Source organism: Arachis duranensis, chromosome 9 (genome assembly GCF_000817695.3).
Source record: "Arachis duranensis cultivar V14167 chromosome 9, aradu.V14167.gnm2.J7QH, whole genome shotgun sequence".
Lineage (NCBI taxonomy): Eukaryota > Viridiplantae > Streptophyta > Magnoliopsida > Fabales > Fabaceae > Arachis > Arachis duranensis.
The window spans coordinates 58,209,534-58,228,268 of record NC_029780.3 but is presented as its reverse complement, the minus strand read 5'-3'; the positions used below and the strand labels follow the sequence as shown (position 1 = coordinate 58,228,268).

Here is an 18,735-nt window from a genome sequence, read left to right as displayed (position 1 = left end):
GTCAAATACCCCACAAGTTGAGGGAGCATCCACTTCTCAAGATCAAGGTTGTTGAGCCCTAACTCTATGATAACCTCTATCATTAGGAGTCTATTTTAGAGTCATTTAAATTTTTATTTTCTATTACTATTAGTCTTATCTTATGTTTATCGTTGAGTCTTGTTTTTAATTCATGATTAATAAAATTTAATGTCGATGCCTTAAAGCTATGAATGTCCTATGAATCCATCACCTCTCTTAAATGAAAAATGCTTTAATCACAAAAGAACAAGAAGTGCAGGATTTCGAATTCATCTCTGAAACTAGTTGAATTAGCTTGATGTGGTGACAATACTTTTTGTTTTCTAAATGAATGCTTGAAAAGTGCATATTTTTGATCTTGTTGTTTATGAATGTTAAAACTGTTGGCTCTTGAAAGAATGATGAACAAAGAGAAATGTTATTGATGATCTGAATCTTGAAAGAATGATGGAAAAGGAGAAATGTTATTGAGGATCTGAAAAATCATCAAATTGATTCTTGAAGCAAGAAAAAAAGCAGTGAATTCAAAAAAAAACAAAAAAAAAGAAAAAAGAGAGAGAGATAAAAAGTGATCCAAGGAAAAAAAAGTGTGCTTAAGAACCCTGGACACCTCTAATTGGGGACTCTAGCAAAGCTGAGTCACAATCTGAAAAGGTTTACCCAGTTATGTGTTTGTGGCATGTATGTATCCGGTGGTAATACTGGAAGACAGAGTGCTCTGGGCCACAGCCAAGACTCATAAAGTAACTGTGTCCAAGAATCATCATACTTAACTAGGAGAATCAATAACACTACCTGAATTCTGAGTTGCTAGAGATGCCAATCATTCTAAACTTCAAAGGATAAAGTGAGATGCCAAAACTGTTCAGAGGCAAAAAGCTACTAGTCCCGCTCATCTAATTGGAGCTAAGTTTCATTGATATTTTGGAGTCTATAGTATATTCTCTTCTTTTTATCCTATTTGATTTTCAGTTGCTTGGGGATAAGCAACAATTTAAGTTTGGTGTTGTGATGAGCGGATAATTTATACGCTTTTTGGCACTGTTTTTAGTATGTTTTTAGTATATTTTATTTAGTTTTTAGTATGTTTTTATTAGTTTTTATTTAAAATTCACTTTTCTGGGCTTTACTATGAGTTTGTGTGTTTTTCTGTGATTTCAGGTAATTTGTGGCTGAAATTGAGGGACCTGAGCAAAAATCTGATCCAGAGGCTGAAAAAGGACTGCAGATGGTCTTGGATTCTGACCTTCCTACACTCGAAGTGGATTTTCTGGAGCTACAGAAGCCCAATTAGCGCACTCTTAATTGCGTTGGAAAGTAGATATCTTGGGCTTTCCAGGAATGTATAATAGTCCATACTTTGCCCGAGATTTGATGGCCCAAACTGGCGTTGCAAATCAGCTTCAGAATTCCCGGCATTTAACGCCGGAACTGGCACAAAAATTGGAGTTAAACGCCCAAACTGGCACAAAAGCTGGCATTTAACTCCAGAAAAAGTCTCTACACATGAAAGCTTCAATGCTCTACCCAAGCACACACCAAGTGGACCCCAGAAGTGGATTTTTACGTCATTTACTCATTTCTGTATATCCTAGGTTACTAGTTCACTATAAATATGATATTTTGACATTGTATCTTTACCTAATGACACATTACACGTTTATTATTGTATCTTCTACGGCATGAGTCTCTAAACCCCATGGTTGGGGGTGAGGAGCTCTGCTGTGTCTTGATGGATTAATGCAATTATTACTATTTTTCATTCAATCACGCTTGCTTCCATTCTAAGATATCACTTGTTCCTCAATTTGATGAATATGATGATCCGTGACACTCATCATCATTCTCACCTATGAACATGTGCCTGACAACCACCTCTGTTCTACCTTAGATTGAGTGGATATCTCTTGGATCCCTTAACCGGAATCTTCGTGGTATAAGCTAGAATTGATGGCGGCATTCTTGAGAATCCGGAAGGTCTAAACCTTGTCTGTGGTATTCTGAGTAGGATTCAAGGATTGAATGACTGTGACGAGCTTCAAACTCCTGAGAACTGGGCTTTAGTGACAGACACAAAAGAATCACTGGATTCTATTCCAGCCTGATTGAGAACCGACAGATGATTAGCCGTGCTGTGACAGAGCGCGTTGAACATTTTCACTGAGAGGATGGGAGGTAGCCATTGACAACGGTGAAACCCTACATACAGCTTGCCATGGAAGGAGCCTTGCGTGCATGAAGAAGAATACAGTGGGAAAGCAGAGGTTCAGAAGATAGAGCATCTCCAAAACCTCAACCTGTTCTCCATTACTGCAAAACAAGTATCTATTTCATGTTCTTTTACTTTTCACAATTAAACCTGAGAATTATTGATATCCTGACTAAGAGTTACAAGATAACCATAGCTTGCTTCAAGCCGACAATCTCCGTGGGATCGACCCTTACTCACGTAAGGTATTACTTGGACGACCCAGTGCACTTGCTGGTTAGTTGTGCGGAATTACAAAAGTGTGATTGTGATTTCGTGCACCAGTAAGATAATAACACTTTAATTGCCCGTAATAGGTTTAAAATTTTATAATATTAATTTGAAAATATAAATATGATATTTGAACTTAGTAGATTTTTCTGAGTTGGAAAATGTAATTTTCTTTGAAAAATTTCATAAAAACGCGTAACGGTAAATTAACCGGCAGTACTAGCTTAAGTTTGTCTGGTACTGTGCGAGAATAATAAAAACAATAGAAAAATTTAGGAAATAAATTAAAGTTGATAACCGGACACTAATTTTAAAGGTGTGGCCCAAAGTTGGACCAAACATACAAAAAACGCTAATGGGTGATGAGAAGTTATCTTATGCTAGTTTTACTAGCATTTTTCATCTGTTTCACTTAGTTTTATGCACTTTCTTGCACAATAAGTAAGTGATTGGAGTGGAATTTCATGCTTATTTTGATCTTATACAAAATCATGAGATTTATGCAAGAATTAAGTGATTCTTATAAACGATGCAATTTCTTATGATTTTGGTTAGACTTTGATTTCTTGTTTGATTGATTTTAGGTGACAAAATGGAGAGGAAGAGATGCATTCCAGGGCAACGCTACGTTCAATTAAGGAACGCTATACTCAGTAGCGACGCGCACGTGTACAGGGCGCCTATGCGTCGGCAATGACTTTTGAAAATCCACGCGCACGCACGCATGACGCGTACGCGTGGATGTGCTTGGCGCTCATTTACAAAGAGAGCGCTACGTTAACTTAGTGAACGTTTTCGGGCATTTTGTGTTTGGGATTGAATGTTTTGCACCCGACACACATGCACGCATGGCGCGCACGCGTTGATGAGCACCGAGATGAAGCACGCGCAAGCGCAAAGGATGCGCACGCGTGGGAGCGTTCATAGAGCGAACGTAGCACTCATTTAACGAACGCTATCAAGGATGCGCAAGCGCACAGGATGCAGACACATCAGTATGCAAAGATAACAGGGGACGCACACGCGCAGAGGATGCGTACGCATGAGTAAGTGAACGCTGCGCTCAATTTGCGAATGCTACGTTCTCCTGAAAGCAACAACCCAGCACCACCTCTGACCCACTCCATCAGAAGGCCAAAAAGCCCATTCCAAGTACTAGAGGACTAGATTAGAAAGTGTATAAATAGAAGAAGATTTGATTTCATAGGGGGTTCGGCCTTTAGACTTTCTTTTCATCTCTTTTTAGTCTCTCTTTTAGAATTTTTAGATTTAAGTTCTGTTTCATTTTGTTCTTCATCTTCTGCATAATTTTCTTTTCTATTTTGGTCTTACTTGAGCTATGATGAACTAAACCCCAAATTCATTAGGGGGAGGAGCTCTATTGTAATTCCAATGAATCAACGAAATTCTTCTTCCTCTAAATTCATATCTGTAGCAATTGGATATCTTCTGCTTTGTTTGTGAATTATTCACTCTGGGAGGGGGTTTAATTTAGTGAATGTGGGTGTGAGCCTCGGATGGGGAATCACCTTCATTTGAACTGAAGCTCTGTCCAACACAATTTTCATTGTCAACACTATTCGGGAGGAATTAAGGTTCTGAGAATTTGTGTGGCTTATGGATAAGAGAATGTGCTTTAACTCTTCTCATGACAATTAGATCAAGGAATTGGCAAGATTGATTGTGATTAGAGAGATTGGGTTGCCAAGGAATTGGGATCCAATCAATTTCAATCCGTCAAAGATCTACTTAAATGATTGAGAAAGGAGTTGAGACTAATTGACTCAGGCAGGATTACAGTACCTCTAATCCCTGATGAACCACTTTCTCAAAATTTCCATTTAGATCTCTCTGCAATCTATAGTCTCTAATTCTAATCTGATTTCCCACACCCAAATTCCTTTATTGTTCATGCAAGTTAAGTTCTCTGCCAATTTAGATTCTACAATTTAAATTCCTGGCACTTTATAATTCAGCATTTACTTTTCTTGCAATTTAAGCTTCAACTCTTTTACTTGCTTACACTTCAAGTTACAGTTTATTTAATTTTTTGCTATTTACTTTTATGCCAATTTACCTTCAGCATTTCCAGTTTCATTAAATTTACTTTTGGTTAAGTCAATTCCACTCAATTCTTCAATATTCGCTTAACTAAATTCATCACCTAACTGAAGTTGCTTAATCCAATCAATCCTCGTGGCATCGACCTCACTCTTGTGAGTTTACTACTTGATGCGACCCAGTGTACTTGCCAGCTAGTTTGTGTGGAAATCTATTTTCCCGCTATCAAGTTTTTGGCGTCGTTGCCGGGGATTGATTTAGATTGACAATGATTAAGTAGGGTGATAATCTAGTTTAAGCATCTTTCTTTTATTTTTACTAAGCACTCTAACTACTTGAAATTTTTTCTCTACTAATCCTAACTGCACTCAAGCGACAAAGTGCTCTTTTTGTGTTTCTTGTTGTTTTGGTTGTATGCTAGGAGGAGGAAGAGGTGATTCCACTTATTTTGATTCTGAATCAGAGAGAATTTTCTTGAGATTGAGAAGAGAAGCAAGAGTGAAGGGCGTAATTGGAGAAGAAGAATCAGAGGAAGAGAATCAAGAGATGGAGGACAACCCCCCTAATCCACCAGAAGGGGTGGCTAATAACAATGGCCAGCCTCCTACACCTTCCCCAATGCAAGAAACTGTGGAAGCAGTATACTCACTTTAAATGTTCATGCCAATAACTTTGAGTTGAAGCCTCAGCTTATCACTTTGGTGCAAAACAACTGTTCTTATGGAGGAGGTCCCTTAGAAGACCCAAATCAACATCTCGCCATCTTTTTGAGGATATGTGACACAGTTAAGACACCCAGACATCTATAAGTTGCTGTTGTTTCCATTTTCCTTGAAAGATAAGGTAACTCAATGGTTAGAAGCATTTTCCAAAGAAAGCATCAACAACTGGGAGGATTTAGTGAGCAAATTTTTGGCTAAGTTCTACCCACCTCAGAGGATCATAAGATTGAAGACAGAAGTGCAAACATTCACCCAAATGGATGGAGAATCACTTTATGAGGCTTGGGAGAGATACAAAGCCTTGATTAGGAAGTGTCCACCAGAGATGTTTAATGAATGGGACAGACTTCAGAATTTTTATGAGGAATTGACTCTAAAAGCTGAAGAAGCCTTGGATTATTCTGCTGGAGGTTCAGTAAAACTAATAAAGTCAGCTGAGAAAGCTCAGAATCTAATAGACACTGTAGCCAATAACTAGTACTTCTATGCTCATCAAAGGCAATGCCAACTAGCTCCAAAGAGAGGTGTATTAGAACTTGAAGATGTGGATACCATCTTGGCACAAAACAAGGTGATGCACCAACAGATTCAACAACAAATGGAGATGATGGCAAAAAGGATAGATGGTCTACAAGTAGCTATAGTAAACACAACAAGTCAACCATCACCTGCATGGGGACAAAATGAAGAGAGCTATGAAGAGCAACAGCCTGAGCAAGTCCAATACATGCACAACCAAGTAGCTGGACAAAATGAGTTCTATAGAGACACCTACAACTCATCCTGGAGGAACCACCCTAATTTGAGGTGGGGAGTTAACCAAAACCAGCAGCCGTGGCAGAGAAATTCAAACCAAAATAACTCCAGAAACACAAACCATCAAAATCATTAAAACACTAACCAAAATCAATACAGAAAACCACAAAACAGTCAACCTCTATCTAACTACTATCCACCAAATAACCCAGCAATTAACCAAAACAACTATGATCCACCCTCAACACCCCACAATCAACCACAACCACCCCAATAAGCTCAAAGAATCTCCAACTTGGAGATGATGATGGAAAAGATGATCAAGCATCAAGAATTGGCCAATAAGAACCATGAAGCCTCACTACGGAATCTAGAAAGGCAAATTGGACAATTATCCAAGCAAAAAGTAACTGAAAGATCACCCAATACACTTCCAAGTGACACCATTCCCAATCCCAAAGAAGAATGTAAAGCAATCCAATTGAGAAGTGGAATAACTTTGGAGAATAACAAAGAAGCTAACAAGAGGCCAGCAGAGAATGATGAGGACAATAGCAAGAAAGAGGTGACAGCAAAAGGAAAAGACCAAGAGGAGTCCAGAAAGAAAGAGGAAGGACATCAAGACTCAAAGAAAGGGAAAAAAAGTCATGGAGGAGCACCTACACGAACAGAAGAAAGTGGAGAAGCCATACACTCCTCCCTTTCCAAATCCTCAAAGGTTCAATAGAGAGCTCAAAGACCAACAATTCCCCCAAGTTCTTAGAGGTTTTTAAGAAGATGGAAATCGATATTCCACTTGCTGAAGCCTTGGAGCAGATGCCTTTATATGCAAAATTTCTCAAGGAGCTTATCAACAAAAAGAGAAGTTGGGATGAAAAAGAAACAGTAATTCTAACTCAAGAGTGCAGTGCTGTGATTCAAAAAAGGCTTGCCACCAAAACTTAAAGATCCTGGAAGTTTCTTTCTATCTTGTATCATTGGCAACCTGTCAATTGGGAAGGCTTTATGCGACTTAGGCTCAAGCATTAATCTGATGCCACTTTCCATGATAAAAAGGCTATCTATTGAAGAGGTGAAGCTTACAAGAATGTCATTGCAACTAGCTGACAGGTCACTTATCAGACCCAATGGAGTGGTAGAAAATCTCCTGGTTAAGGTGGAAAAGTTCATATTCCCAGAAGACTTTGTAGTTTTAGACATGGAAGAAGAAGGACATAACTCGATCATCATGGGTAGACCTTTTTTTACCACAGCAAGAGCTATTATTGATGTAGAAAAAGGAAAAATGATCCTCAGGGTGCATGATGAACAAATGATCATTAATATTTTCAAAGCCATGCAATATCCTTCTGAGAAGGCACAACTCATGAGAGTGGAAATGATAGAAGAACTGATGGAAGAAGTGTTTGAAGACAACGGTCAAGAAGAACAAGAAGAATAGATAGAAGCCATTCAAGAGGCCTCTGAATAACAAGTAATTGAAATTTCCTCTAAAGGCAAGACAAAGGAAAAACCAAAACAAGAATTGAAGCCTCTTCCCTCACATCTTAAATATGCATTCCTTGGTGAAGAGGATAGCTTTCCAGTGATTATTAACTCTGCCTTAAGTGAAGAAGAAGAAGGCAACCTTCTTGCTGTATTGAAAGCCGACAAAGATGCACTGGGGTGGACCATTGATGACTTGAAAGGCATAAGCCCTGCCATATGCATGCACAAGATACTTTTGGAGGACAATTCTAAACCGGTGGTTCAACCTCAGAGAAGGCTAAACCTCACAATGAAAGAAGTTGTTCAGAAAGAAGTGATGAAGTTATGGAATGCAGGGATCATTTATCCTATATCTGATAGCTTATGGGTGAGCCCAGTTCAAGTGGTGCCAAAGAAAGGTGGGATGACTGTCATTGCTAATGAGAAGAATGAGCTTATCCCCACAAGAACAGTAACAGGACGGAGAATGTGTATTGATTATAGAAGGATAAATGATGCCATGAGAAAATACCACTTCCCCCTCTCCTTCATTTACCAAATGCTTGAAAGGTTGGCTTGCCAGGCCTATTACTGCTTCCTGGATGGATATTCTGGCTACAATCAAATAGTGGTGGACCCTATGGATCAGGAGAAAACCTCATTCACCTGTCCCTTTGGAGTCTTTGCATATAGAAGAATGCCATTCGGGTTGTATATTACCCCAGCTACCTTCCAGAGAGGCATGCTATCAATCTTCTCAGATATGGTAGAAAAGTTTATTGAAGTTTTTATCGATGACTTCTCTATTTTTGGGGACATTTTCAATGCTTGCTTGCATCATCTTACCTTAGTCTTGAAAATATGCCAAGAAACTAATTTGGTTTTAAATTGGGAAAAATGCCATTTTATAGTGCCCGAAGGAATAGTTCTTGGTCACAAAGTTTCAGGAAAAGGGATAGAAGTTGACAAGGCAAAGGTAGAAATCATAGAGAAACTCCTTTTACCAACTAATGTGAGAGCTGTTAAAAGTTTCTTAGGACATGCTGTATTCTATAGAAGATTCATCAAGGATTTTTCAAAAATAGCCAAACCACTGAGCAATCTGATAGTGGTTGATAATCCTTTTACTTTTGATGAAAACTGTAAGCATGCCTTTAAAACTTTAAAAACTAGACTCACCACAGCACCAATCATCACACCCTCAAATTGGTAATTACCTTTTGAACTTATGTGTGATGCAAGTGATTTTGCTATTGGTGCTGTACTGGGACAAAAGAAAGGTAACTTGCATCATGTCATCTATTATGCAAGCAAAGTATTGAATGAAGCACAAAAAAACTACACCACAACAGAGAAGGAATTATTGGATGTAGTTTATGCATTTGATAAGTTTAGATCATACTTGATTGGATCTAAGATTGTAGTTTATACTGACCATGCTGCCCTTAAGTATTTGATGTCAAAACAGGATGCCAAACTAAGACTCATCAGATGGATATTGCTCCTACAAGAGTTTGACATTGAAATAAAGAATAGAAAAGGGAGTTAAAATCAAGTTGCTTATCACTTATCAAGGCTATGATGCACGAAAACTTGTCTCTCAACAAATTTTCCTCGGCAAGTATACCGAATTGTCGTCAAGTAAAAACTCACAATAGAGTGAGGTCGAATCCCACAAAGATTAATTGGTCAAGCAAATTTAATTGGAGGAATGTTCTAGTTAAGCTACGCAGAAGTTGAGTGATAATTGCAGAAAACTAAATGCAAATGACAGAAAATGTAAATACTGGAAATAAATGGCGGAATGTAAATTGCAAAAAGTAAATTGCAAAATCTTAATGGGAATTTGGGGAGATGGACATAAAAGTAAATGACATAAAATAAAGAGAATGGGTAAGATCAGAAATGGAGAATTCATTGGGCTTAAGAGATGTTGCATTCTCCGGATCAAGTTCATTCTTATCTCTTCCACAATCAATGTATTCATTGGTCTCCTTGGCAATCTTAAGTGATTGGATCCCAATTCCTTGGCAACCCAATCTCTCTAAGCTTGAACAAATGCCCAATTCTTTGATTAATTGCTCATGGGAAGAGATGAAATATGATCACTGATTATACCACATGCATTTCCAAATCAAAGTGTTGGTAGGATTACATGTCACTATATCCATCCAAACCCCAATTTGGTCCAACATGAGAAAGCATTTCTAGCATGATCTCCTCATCCTTCTTCCAAGGCTCAGAGAAGATCCAATTATGGAGAGTTTCTTTTCGAAGACAACTAACCAATTGATTTAAGATCGAAAGCTTTCTAGCAAATCAAGAGAAAAGAAAGAGGAAGAAGAAGAAAACTATAATTGATCCATCAAATTACAACAGAGCTCCCTAACCCAATGAAAAGGGGTTTAGTTGTTCATAGCTCTGAAAATGGAAGATGATAGAGAAGAGTGCATTGTGAAAGTAAACTAGAATTTGCAGAAAAAGTAAATATACAGAATGTAGTTCCCAATAATGCCAAGCCCCTTTCTAGTTCAAAACTACTCCTATATATACTACTCTTCTTGATATTCTAGTCAGCTCTTCAAGTCTTGGATATGGGCCTTTGATCTTGAGTTGAAGCATTTACAATCTTCAGTAGGCTCAGATTTGCTTGCAGAAAAATTGTGAGTCAGGCATGGGTGGACGTTAGTTAGGACGTTAGTGGTGTTAACGTTAAGTGAAAATTTGGGTTCGAAAACGTTAGTGACGATAACCTTTTTCACTAACGCTCCAAACCAAATTGATCCATGTTAACTTCAACGTTAGTGGCACTAACGTGACAACTAACGTTGCCTTTTTGTCATTCGCAAACATTATTGGTATCCACCTTTACCAATAACGTTGCTTCTTACTTCTCTTCCCCACGTTAGTGATCCACGTTAGGGTAACTAACGTGGCCCTTAACGTGGGCATGCCCAAGCTTCGAGGGCGTTAGTGACACTCACCTTTGTCACTAATGCTTCAAAACACCTCTTCTTCCCACGTTAGTGCCTCACGTTAATGGAATTAACGTGACCACTAACGTGGTGGTAATTGTCATCTCCAACGTTAGTGACAAAGGTGAATGTCACTAACGTTGGCCTATCATTCCTTGCTCCACGTTACCCTTCACGTTAGTGGTCTTAACGAGACCACTAACGTAGGCAATATTGGCTTAATGAAACGTTAGTGACAAAGGTGAGTGTCACTAACGTTGGCAATTTCTTTCTCCTTCCACGTTATCGTTAACGTTAATTCGATTAACGTGACTCTTAACGTGGCTAAGTGTGGCCTTTTGGAACGTTAGTGGTGTTCACCTTTACCACTAACGTTGGAGCTCCCCTTTCCTTTCCACGTTACCTCCCACGTTAATGTAACTAACGTGGCAACTAACATGGGCTATGATGGCTTTCGAAGGCGTTTTTGGCGATCACTTTTTCCATTAACGCTGCAAACTTACTCCCATTCCACGTTAGCACTCACAGTAGTTAGACTAATGTGGCTGCTAACGTGGCTTTTCCTTGCTTCCTTTGTCCTGAAATCAAGCAAATAAAGTGCATCAAAGCTCTGTCCCAAGTCATGAGATCATGCATTATCCATTTTATCATTCAATTCCTGCATAATTCTCATGAAATCATGTAAAGTTCACAATGTTTGCTTGAATCAAGATGTAAGTGTATTTTTACCCAAAACTTGCTTATTTACTAAGAAAATGCATGAAACTACCCTAAAATAGTAAAGAAAAGGTCAGTGAAACTGGCCAAGATGCCCTGGCATCACAACACCAAACTTAAAGCTTGCTTGTCCCTAAGCAAGTACTGAAGCATAAGAACGATGAATGAAAGAACAAGAGAAACAAGTCCTTATTATAGAAGTCAAGTTCTTGGTTTTTGGGGTTTCATGCATAGCAACTTAGGTTCATTCCTTCACTGGTTTTCAGGTCCTTATCATGCTCTTGAATACTCGCCTGATTGCATCCTATGAGATCCTTATTCATTGATTCCCCCTTTCCTTTCAGGGTTTATTGCATTCTTTTAGGCTAAGTGCTTTGTGAGGGGGCGACTCTTTAAGATAAGCTTTTAGCCAACACTCCCGAACCAGTTGGTTCAAGGTGTTAGGTGTTGAGACACGCCTAAGGACCTACTCCCTCAAGTCTCTCTCCCCCATACATGCACACCACAGGCATATAGTTTGTTACTTTCTTTCTTGAGACCTTGGTGTCCAGCACCTCTTTGGGTTACTAAGTGCTCTGTAGCAAAGGTTGCTCTTGATAGTGGACTTTCAGCTGATAATCCCGGGTTAGTTAACCCAAGTTATCAAGTGATAAGGCACCCCTGAGAGCTTATTCATCCAAGCATATTCCTTGCACAGGAGCACTACAGACACATGCCTCAAGATTCAACCCTTGGTGCCTAGCCTTATTTCTTATTATTTTTTCTTTCTTTTTCAAACTCTTATTATTCTTTTTCTTTTTCTTATTAGGAACTTGTTGTTTGGCTAATCTCATAGGACGTGTTTCAAGAATGTGATTTAGAGCATATAGTTGCCTATATACCTTGTTGGTGAACCAACTTAGCTAATCAATTACCATACCACAAACATTGAGAACTTGCTTCACAAGATGAACCCCACTCTAGTTTTTCCTAACATTTTCTTTTATTTAGCTTAAAGGACAAGCATACATTTAAGCAGGATGAAAATGAAAACCGGGAACTTAGACCAGCAACCTTGATATCTGAATAAAGAGGAACAAGCAGAATATGAATGTCCCTGAGAACACTATTCAATCATACTTTCAATTAAAGCACTACAACTCAGAGACAGTTAAATACAATACAACCTCTTGATGTCTTCTTGTTTGTTTCTAGTCATCATCATCCTAGCTTTTGCATCCTTATTTGTCTTCTTGGATGATGGTGTATAGTTATTTCAAGGGATTGATTGAATTCCTGTAAAATTATTAGAAGTTGCTTGTTCCCCAAGCACTTGAAAAATAGTTAGCATGCATGTATGCTTGTGAATTTCTGAACTTAATTTGGTGTGTGAACACCAAACTTAGTTCCTTGCCTAATGTAGCAAATTGAATACATGCAAAAACCTCATGTGCTTTCATTAAGAAAACAACTATGAACTAGAAAAGCAAACTATGAACTAGAAATTAAACATCTGTCAAGTAGTTTCTCTGATTGTCAGAGCAAGTGCTTTATCATTGAAGGGTTGCAATGCAATCTTCAGATGGAGTCTTTGGTGGAACACCAAACTTAGAGTTCCACATTCGCCCTTGGATTGTTTTGGTGTGCAACACCAAACTTAGCTCCTTACAATACAGAGAACTCTACTTGAATCTTTTATTGAGAAAATAATGAAAGGAGAACTACCTCAGGTTGGGTTGCCTCCCAACAAAGTGCTTTTTTAGTGTCGCTAGCTCAACGGTTGCTTCTTTAGTTGAGATTATACTTCTGTTTGGGGCCTTCCCCCATGTTGCCCAAGTAGTGTTTAAGTCTTTGCCCATTCACTGTGAATGTCCTCCTTGAGCTTTCTTCCATGATTTCTATGTGTCCATAAGGTGAAACCTTTGTGACCAGAAAGGGTCCCGACCACCTTGATTTGAGTTTTCCAGGGAAGAGTCTCAGTTTGGAGTTGTAGAGGAGTACATGTTGTCCTTCTTCGAAACTTCTTGGTGCCAGGTTGAGCTCATGTCTCTTTTTTGCTCTTTCCTTATAGATCTTGGTGTTTTCATAGGCTTGGGACTTAAACTCTTCCAGTTCTTGCAGCTGCAAAACCCTTTTTTCACATGCAGCAGTGCTGTCGAGGTTTAGTATCTTGAGAGCCCAAAAGGCTTTGTACTCCAGCTCTAATGGTAAGTGACAGGCCTTTCCATACACCAGTTGATATGGGAACATCCCAATTGGTGTTTTGAAGGCTGTCCTATATGCCCAAAGAGCATCATCCAACTTTTTTGCCCAGTCTTTTCTTGATGCCCCCACAGTCTTTTCCAAGATCCTTTTTAACTCTCTGTTGGATATCTCGGTTTGCCCGCTTGTTTGGGGATGATAAGGTGTGGCAACCTTATGCTTCACCCCATATCTTAGGAGTAGAGTCTCCAATGGTCTGTTGCAAAAATGACTCCCTCCGTCACTGATGAGGGCTCGTGGAACTCCAAATCTGCTGAAGATATTCTTTCTAAGAAAGTTCATGACCACCTTGTTGTCATTTGTTGGGGTTGCCATGGCCTCCACCCACTTAGATACACAGTCCACTGCCACCAAAATATACTTGTTCGAATATGAGGTTGGAAATGGTCCCATGAAGTCGATCCCCCATACATCAAATAGTTCGAGTTCTAAGATGAATTGCTGTGGCATCTCATTTCTCTTGGGCAAATTTCCAGCCCTTTGACACTCATCACAGCTTCTCACCAGTTCCTTAGCATCCTTGAAGATAGTAGGCCAGAAGAACCCACATTGCAGTACCTTTGTTGTGGTCATTTCTCCTCCAAAATGACCTCCAAAGCTAGAACTATGGCAATTTCATAGGACCTCTCGTCCCTCTTCTTCTGAAATGCACCTCCTAAGGATTCCATCTGAGCACTTCTTGAAGAGATATGGCTCATCCCAAATGAAATATTTAGCATCATTAATGAGTTTTCTTCTTTGATGTTTGTTGATTCCAGGAGGCAAGTCACCAGTTGCCTTAAAATTGGCAATATATGCAAACCAGGGTGCCTTGTGAACTAACATTAATTGCTCATCTGGAAAGAACTCATTCACACTTGTATCATGTGTACCACTTTTCTCATAAGGGATCCTGGATAGATGATCTGCTACCTTGTTCTCCACACCTTTTTTGTCTCTAATCTCAATATTGAATTCCTGCAACAATAAGATCCATCTTATCAGTCTTGGTTTTGATTCCTGTTTGGCAAATAGATATTTAAGTGTTGTGTGATCGGTGAAAACAATCACTTTAGAGCCAATGAGGTATGATCTAAATTTGTCAAATGCAAAAACTATTGCCAACAACTCCTTTTCAGTAGTGGTATAATTTCATTGAGTGTCATTGATGACCTTGCTGGCATAGTATATGACATGCACCAAATTATCTTTCCTCTGTCCTAACACCGCCCCAACTGCAAAATCAGATGCATCACACATCAGTTTGAATGGTAAGTTCCAATCAGGTGGGGTGATGATAGGAGCTGAGGACAACCTCTTTTTCAAGTTTTTGAATGCTAGCATGCACTTCTCATCAAAGATAAATGGTGTATCAGATACAAGGAGATTGCTTAAGGGCTTGGCTATGTTTGAAAAATCTTTAATAAATCTTCTGTAGAAGCCAGCATGCCCTAAAAAGCTCCTAATTGCCTTGACATCACTTGGTGGAGGTAATTTTTCAATTAGTTCCACCTTAGCTCTGTCTACCTCAATGCCTTGGTTAGAAACTTTATGGCCAAGGACTATTCCTTCTGTCACCATAAAATGGCATTTTTCCCAATTCAAGACCAGATTGGTCTCTTGACATCTTTTTAATACCAATGCAAGATGATTTAGGCAATTAGGAAAGGAATCCCCGAATACTGAAAAGTCATCCATAAAGACTTTAATGAACTTCTCTATCATTTCCGAGAAGATGGAAAGCATGCAGCGTTGAAAAGTTGCAGGTGCATTACATAGCCCAAATGGCATGCGCCTGTAGGAAAACACTCCATATGGGCAAGTAAATGATGTTTTCTCCTAGTCTCTTGGATCAACCACTATTTGGTTATATCCTGAATAACCATCTAGAAAACAATAATATGCATGTCCTGCAAGTCTTTCCAGCATCTGATCCATGAAGGGGAGTAGGAAGTGATCTTTTCTTGTGGCTTCATTGAGTTTTCTGTAATCAATGCACATCCTCCACCTTGTGACAGTTCTTGTAGGGATTAGCTCGTTTCTTTCATTGGGTACTACAATGATTCCTCCTTTCTTGGGGACCACTTGGACGGGGCTGACCCATGGGCTATCCGAAATTGGGTAGATTACCCCTCCCTGCCACAGCTTCATGACTTCCTTCTGTACCACTTCCTTCATGACTGGATTCAGCCTCCTTTGGGGTTGAATGGAAGGTTTGGTATCATCTTCCAACAGCATCTTATGCATGCATATGGCTGAACTGATTCCCTTCAAGTCAGAAAATGTCCATCCAATGACATCCTTATGCTTTTGCAATACTTGGAGTAATTCCTCCTCATGCTCTTGGCTGAGGGTTGAGTTTATGATCACTGGATAGCTTTCATTCTCTCCTAAATATGCATACTTGAGAGTGGGGGGCAGTGCCTTTAGTTCAAGTTTGGGTGCTTCTTTTCTTTCATTCTTCTCCTCTAGTGTGTGCTGAACATGAACCTCAGCTATTGCAGCCTCTTTGCTTGATGCTGATTCCTCTTCTTCTGTCAATCCCTCAAGTTCTTCCTCTTCAAAAGTCTATTGCATTACAGCTTCCACTGAATCTAACCTCATACATTCTCCCAATGAGTATTGTGGGTAACTCATAGCCTTGAACACATTGAATATCATTTTCTCCTCATATAGTCTAAGGATAAGTTCACCCTTTTGGACATCAATGATGGCTCCGGCAGTGGCTAAAAATGGCCTTCCTAAGATGATAGAGGTCTTGGCTCCTTCCTCTATATCGAACACTACAAAGTTTGCTGGGAAGATGAAGTCTCCTACCTTCACCAACAAGTCTTCTACTACTCCGTGAGGAAACTTGAATGATCATTCTGCCAGTTACAGGGCCATTCTTGTTGGCTTGGCCTCCTCAATCCTCATTTTTCTCATCATCGCTAAGGACATCAGATTTATGCTAGCTCCTAAATCACATAAAGCCTTTTCCACTGTGATTTCTCCTATGATACAAGGAATCTGGAAGTTCCCAGGATCCTTCAATTTTTTGGGTAATTTATGCTGAATGATGGCACTACATTCTTCGGTTAGTACCACAGTCTCGTTGTTCTTCCAGCTTCTCTTCTTGGTCATCAACTCCTTCAAGAACTTGGCATAGAGCGGCATTTGCTCTATTGCTTCAGCAAAGGGTATGTTAATCTGTAATTTCTTGAAGATTTCTATGAATCTTGAGAATTGGCTATCCTCTCCCCTCTTCTTCAATTGCTGAGAGTATGGGGCTTTTGGAACGTATGACTTCAGTACTTCTCCTTTTTGATGTGAATTGGGAGTGGAAACTTGATCTTCATCTTGTCCCTTTTCCTTTTCATCCGAGTTCTTCTCTTGTTGTTTCTTAGAGGTCTCCTTCAATTCCTTCCCACTTCTGAGTTTAATAGCCTGACACTCCTCCATTGGGGTTGAATTAGTGTTGCTACGAATGTTGTGGCTAAGGACTTGCTTGAATAGGTAGCTAATTTATGCTTCAAGTTTCTTGATGGAAGCATCTTGATTCTGCATATCGGATCGCACTTCTTCCTGGAATGCTTTACTGTCTTGAACTTCCTTACATATACCTTTAAGTAGAGTCTCAATTCTAGAGAGTCTATCTTCGGGTGGTGATGGTGAATTGAGGTAGGAGGGGTGAGAAGGGCCATTTTGGTTTTGATGTGAATGTTGAGAGGCACTATTGGGTGGGTGTTGATATGGTCTCTGTGTGGAATGCTAGTGAGTTGCATTGTTGTTAGGGTTGTGACGTCTTTGATCCTGTCCTTGATCTTATTGATTTTTCCACCCAAAGTTTGGGTGGTTCTTCCAACCAGGATTATAAATTTTGGAGTATGGGTCATGGGCTTGCCTAGGTGAGTTCCCAATATAGTTGGCTTGTGCCCAGTCACTCTCTTCCTCTATATTTACTCCTTCTTGAGCTGGTGATGAAGTAGTGACTTCTGCAACTTGGTTCTCTTCTATCTTCTTGGTAAGGTCAGCTAACTGCTTGGTGATCATCTTGTTTTGAGCCATCAGTGCATTCATATGGTTTAGCTCTATCACTCCTTGAGTATTGGTCCTTTCAGAAGAATAGAAGTAGTCATTCTCAGCTACAGTCTCGATGACATCTATGGCTTCTTCAATGGTTTTCTTCTTGTTTAGAGACCCCCCTGATGAATGGTCTACGTCTTTCTTTCTTTGATTTATAAGAAAGACCCTCATAGAAAATGTGTAGTTGCACCCATTCATTGAACATGTCTGGTGGGCACCTTGTTGTTAAGTCCTTAAACCTCTCCCATGCCTCATAGAGAGTTTCACCATCTTGTTGCCTGAAGGTTTGTACCTCAGCTCTTAACCTGTTGATTCTTTGAGGAGGGTAGAATCTTGCCAAGAATTTGTTTACCACATCTTCCCAGGCTGTTAAACTCTCCTTCGGGAAGGATTCCAACCATTTAGATGCCTTGTCCCTAAGTGAAAAAGGGAACAATAGTAGTCTATAGACATCCGAATGAACTCCATTAGACTTCACAGTATCACATATTCTTAGGAATGTGGTTAGGTGTTGATTGGGGTCTTCTTGGGCACTTTCTCCGAATGCACAGTTGTTCTGAATAAGGTTGATGAGCTGGGACATCAGTTCAAAGTTATTGGCATGTATGGTTGGCTTTTGAATGATACTTCCACAATTTTCTGGGTTTGGGTTGATGTAAGAGCCTAGAACTCTTCTCTCTTGCCCAGCATGATTTACTGGGCCTTCTCTGGCATGGTTGTGAGCTTCTTTTTCATGGTGGTTCTCTATATTCTCTTCCATGTCTGTTTTAAAATACTCTTCCTCTTTCTCAGCACCAACCACTCTCTTCTCTCTTGCTTTCCTCCTTAATCTAAGAAAGGTCCTCTCAGGTTTAGAATCAAAGGAAGTTGAAGCTCCGCTTCTTCTACCGTCATACAACCAATAAAGCAAAAAGCAAGAAAGAAAATAAATGAAGAAATTACTCTTGTTAGAAAGGCTGTTATTGTGAGTGGTGCAAGGTATCAAACAGTTACTGGGTTAGTGAACTAAATGGTAGATTGCAAGGAAAACAGACGAAGAAGAAAAAAACAGAAACGAAATAGCTAAACTGGAAGTAAATGACTAAGATGAAATAATCAAAACAAAGAAAACTGCTCAATCTAGTTATTCTCCAACTTAATCATTGTCGATACAAAATCAATCCCCAGCAACGGCACCATAAACTTGATGCATAGAAACTTGTCTCTCAACAAATTTCCCTCGGTAAGTATACCGAATTGTCGTCATGTAAAA

General features: G+C 39.4%; 1 non-coding gene across 1 annotated transcript; it reads left to right on the top strand.

Moving 5' to 3' along the window:
* The first annotated feature begins 17,686 nt into the window (after positions 1-17,686).
* Positions 17,687-17,790, top strand: LOC127741697 (small nucleolar RNA R71). Its single transcript, XR_008002903.1, has one exon. It is a non-coding gene; the product is annotated as a small nucleolar RNA R71 (small nucleolar RNA).
* The last annotated feature ends 945 nt before the right edge of the window (positions 17,791-18,735 follow it).